This window comes from Triticum dicoccoides, chromosome 7B (assembly GCF_002162155.2).
Source record: "Triticum dicoccoides isolate Atlit2015 ecotype Zavitan chromosome 7B, WEW_v2.0, whole genome shotgun sequence".
Taxonomy (NCBI): Eukaryota; Viridiplantae; Streptophyta; class Magnoliopsida; order Poales; family Poaceae; genus Triticum; species Triticum dicoccoides.
The window spans coordinates 758,911,773-758,916,951 of NC_041393.1; the positions used below are offsets into that span (position 1 = coordinate 758,911,773).

Below are 5,179 nucleotides of genomic sequence, written 5' to 3' on the forward strand. Positions count from 1 at the left end.
GTGTTATGTAAATTCTCTTTCTATCTCAGGCGTTAATTATTTAATCCAACGGTGTAATTAATTTTGAAGACGTGGATTAATGAGAAGGCTTTAAAGGTGCCTCCAATTAGTAAATATAAGATTGATTGATCATTTTTTGTGAATATTGTTTTGATTGATCCTGACGCGATCCTATAGGTAATAGCTTGATGTACGATCAATGCAACATGCAACTCTTAGCTTTGGTCTTCTGACGTACATATTCTCTGTTGATATTCTAGCTCACAAATGCATTTTTTGTTGTTAACGAGGAATGCCATTGAAGTGCCCGTGTACAAGTTCTTGAGATAAAATGTAGCACTCGTGGGTGATTAATTCTATATGAAAGATGAAGTCCATAGTTAAACGAAACAAATAATCATGAATTATGGTCTAAGTTTCCCTTGCCCATAGTTAAACGAGATCATGTAATTATAAGCAGCTCACGGGTCCACGCACCCAGACTAAAACTCTACTACCTCACCCCCTCATAATTCACCCCAAACAACACGACCCCTGCTACCTACCGACACACCTCTCCTCACCCTTGCCTCGCTTCACGTTACTACGACGTCGCAACTCCCAAGTTAGCGGCACAACTGAGATCCGGGAACAAACACACCGGAGACTAGCCACTATAGAAAATCAGCCAGAGAGAGCTGCCAACGCCCATCCGGTTCGAGCAGCGCAATGGAGGTTGCAGCGGGGGCGATGAGCGCAAGCTCGGCGAACTGCTCGCGGCTGAATTCACCCTGGGCGACCGGGTGACCAAGCGCGTCAAGTCCCTCCGAACGGAGTTGGAGATGATGTACGTCTTCCTCCACAAAGTGGGAAGCGTGCCGCCAGATGAGCTCGACCCGCAGGTCCGGATCTGGGCAGGAAAGGTCCGGGAGCTCTCCTACAACATGGAAGACGCCGTGGATGTCTACATGGTCCGCGTCTACGATGGCAGTCATGGCAACCTTGGCCCCAACAACATGAGGAACAAAGTCAAGAAGTTTTTCAAGCAGACCAAGAACCTGTTCAGCAAAGGCAAGGCTCTTCATCAAATCTCTGACACCATCCAAGATGCTCAGGACCTCGCCAAGGAGCTCGGTGAGCTCCATCAAAGGTACGTGCTCGAGACGCGTGCAGATGGTGTGGGGAATGCCATTGATCCTCGTCTCAAGGCTGTGTACACAGATGTCACCGAACTCGTGGGCATCGAGGGCACACGGGATGAGCTGACCAGAAAGCTATTTGATGGGGATGAGATGTCCAGGCAGCAACTCAAGACGTTGTCTATTGTTGGATTTGGTGGATTGGGAAAGACAACCCTTGCTAGAGCAATATACAACAAGATCAAACCACAGTTCGATTGTAGAGTGTTTGTTTCGGTGTCTCGGAATCCCGACATAACAAATATTTTCAAGAAGATGTTACATGGACTTGAAAAAATTAAGTTTGCGAACATCAATGAAGCTGTTAGGGACAATGATCAACTCATCGATGAGCTGACAGGGTTTCTTCATGATAAAAGGTATGTATTCATTGATGTAAATTCCAAGGCTATAGCCCCACCCCATCTTTGCTAAGATATACTCGCTATTAATAGAATTAAGAAATAAAAAACCTGGTTATGTACTCTTCATTGACACATGAACTAACGTCCTAAAAATATCACACAGGTACTTAATTGTGATTGATGACATATGGGGTGAAGATGCATGGGAAATTATCAAGTGTGGTTTCTTTAAAAATGATCTCGGTAGTCGAGTAATAATGACAACCCGCATAACTAGTGTCTCTGAAGCATGTCGCGTATCTAGTGGTGATATTATTCATAAGATGAAATCTCTTGATAGTCATAACTCCAGAAGGCTCTTCTACAAAAGAATATTCCCTGAAGGAAGTGGATGTCCCGCTGAATTGGAGCAAGTATCAGAAGAAATTCTGAAGAAATGTGGTGGCGTGCCACTAGCCATCATTACTATAGCTAGCCTTTTGGCAGGCAATGGTGAACAGATAAAGTCAAAGGATCAATGGGACAACATACTTGGTTCTATTGGTCGTGGACTTGCAGAAGGTCGTACTGTGAAGGATATGCAGAGAATACTATCCTTTAGTTATTACGATTTACCTTCTCATTTAAAGACCTGTTTATTATATCTTAGTATATTCCCTGAAGATTATTTGATAAATAGAGACCGATTGATATGGAGGTGGATTGCTGAAGGCTTTATCCAAGGTGAAGACCAAGGAATTAGACTATTTGAGCTTGGAGAGAGATTCTTCAGTGAGCTATTAAATAGGAACTTGATTCAGCCAGCATATCATGATGATGAAGGTAGGCCGATATCTTGTCGTGTACATGATATGGTACTTGATCTCATATGTTCTCTATCAAGTGAAGAAAACTTCGTTATTATATTGGATGATACTAAGAAAGGCAAAATGAATTCGGATAGCATGGTTCGCAGGTTATCCTTTCAGAATAAAATGTCAAACCCAACACACCTTGGGTCAATGCCACAAGTATGTCAAAGTTGAGGTCAGTTACTCTGTTTAGAACTGATATTGATATGATTCAGACTCTTTCCAGCTTTCAACTTCTGCGTGTATTGCATTTACAACGGTGCGACCTTAGGGAAAGTGGCCACCACATTGATCTTAGATGTGTTGGGAAATTATTATTACATCTGAGGTACCTAGGGCTACAAGGTACATATGTTGATGTTCTCCCCATGGAAATTGGAAAGCTACAATTTTTGCAAACACTGGACTTGAGAACGTTTGGATCAATGGAGGTGCCATCAAGTGTTGTTCGGTTAGGACATTTGATGTGCCTATATGTTTATCCAGATATGAGATTGCCAGATGGGCTAGGAAACTTGGTGTCCATAGAAGAGCTCAAGTCTGTTAAGGTGCGTGGTACTGATGAGATTGAGAAAGAGCTAGGGAAGCTGGTGGAGCTGAGGGTGCTTCGCATTTTGTGGGAGGCAGAAGAAGATGAGAGAGTGTGTGAATCTTTGTTGGTGTCCCTTGGCAATCTGAAGAAATTGTGTAGTCTAAAATTGGGGGGCTGCAAGGCTCGATGTCAGCTGGGACGGCTGGGTGTCCCCTCCACACCTCCACACATTTGAGTTTAATTGTTGTACCTCGACATTGCCCAGATGGATCAACTCATCGTTGTTTCCTGTCCTCTCCTACTTGGAACTAAGAGTGATTAAAGTGAGGCCAGAGGTCGACATTCAAATCCTTGGGAGTAAGTCTAATCTCTCACACAGCTAGGCTTCTATAGACTTTGACATAATTAGCTAGCTTAATTCTTTCAGGCCCAAGAATGCAAATTAATGCTCATTTTTTTCTTTTGTTTCAAAGGTGTAGGACCGGAGGATCTGGAAGAAGAAGAGGGGCCTGCAGCAGTGGTCACCGTGAATGACCGAGAAGGCGAGCTTGTGCTGTAGAATCAACCCTACACATTCAAATCCGCAGGTAAGCAGCAGCTACCAGCTCATCCCCGTCCACATGCACATTACTAGATTTGCCAGCTGATTTGTGCTCTCCGGCCGTGTTGATTTCTGCTAAAGATTTGAAATTACAACCATCTTATAAGAAACCTGGCATGACAAATCGTGCCTAAGAGTAATGAGTAAACACAGTAGGAAAGTTTTACATTCTACTCCCTCCATTCTGAAATAAGTGTCTCAACCTTAGTACAAAGTTAAGACATTTATTTAGGGACGGAAAGTTAGTACAAAGTTGAGACACTTATTTTGGGATGGAGGGAGTATCTGACAGGACAACAACATTTTGTTCATCTAGGATTGGGAGTAAGCATGCTCTCTGAAAGATGCACAATCCTTACTTACGTGCCATTTTGTTCGAAGTGTTGTTTGGCAATGGAACATGTGTTTTTATTTCTCCGTCCTGAACTACAAAAAGCATGAAGTTTAAGAACCCTATATATGTTTGGTTGTGTTATCTATCGAACTGTGCTGGCTGGCTTATGTTCTATAAGTTCTTAGTTTATTTGGTTGGATCTGGCCTTGTGTGTCTGTAAGATGTATGTAAACTGGGTTCACAGCTCACATTTGGTGTGTGTACGTACCTGACTTCAGTTTATAAATGACATTACACGACTGGCTTATAAAAAGAAGTCACGGGTAGCTATTCGTAATTGGCTGGGATCACAGCATGCAATGCTTTGGGGTGCATTGATTATAGGCACATTTTATGTCGACGTTCGTTTGGCTGTTGTCTCTGTCGGGATGTATGGAGGCTTTGCACGTCGCCCCAGAACAGAGATGAGTTTGTGGATTTCTGCCTAGCTAGGGGCTGCGTCTCAGATTAAAATCCCTTTGAGTTCTCTCTACTCGCTGTTACATAGTACTACTTACTGTGCTGTGTCCTTCGTGTTGCAGTGCCAGAAGCCGGTCACGCACCCCAGGGGACGAAGCATGTCGTGGAGAAGATTACCGCGGAGTTGAAAGTGATTGAATCCTGGAATGCAGCCTGACAGACAGAGGAGCATCTGGCTGATAGCCGTGTTCAGTGTTCCTTTGGTGTTGTGTGGGATGAGAAACTCCTTTTCATTTTCGCCGGCCTAGCTTAGGTTTGGCTGGTGGTTTTCATTTTATCTGCTGATGTTGATCAGTCTGCTGCTGTAAATTTTGGCTGGTGATCAGTCTGCTGCTGTTGCAGAGGGTCTTCAATGACCTTGTAAAGGTTTGAGTAAAAGCTGGACCATCGGGTCTCTCCTCTAAAACACACCAAATTTGTATTGTTTTACTTCATCAGCCATGCATGTACGCCTATCTGGACACTCATTACTCAGAAATTATATATGCCCTTATCGATCATAAGCATAATCCAGAAATGGACAATTTGTTAAATTGTGCTACCGCTTAACATGAGCAAAGCAATGAGTAGGATGTGGCAGCTAGCCGTCCAGTCTGAAGGAGCGGCTACAACTTTTCCATGGGTAATTGCTTGCTTGAACTAAATTTCAATCATTAAATTCTAGCCTTCTAATTAACTTTACATACAGCAGGACGAATTGATGAATAGATCTTCCAAGGCCGTCGTCATCACCATCGTCTCTGGTATGGAATGCTGATCCCATGAGGAAGGAGTACATGTAAGGGCGGTGTGGACAGGGCAGGGAGATGAGAATTGAGAA

General features: G+C 43.4%; 1 pseudogene; it reads left to right on the plus strand.

Moving 5' to 3' along the window:
• Nucleotides 1–534: 534 nt before the first annotated feature.
• LOC119336173 lies at nt 535–4,788 on the plus strand (annotated as a pseudogene).
• Nucleotides 4,789–5,179: the final 391 nt, after the last annotated feature.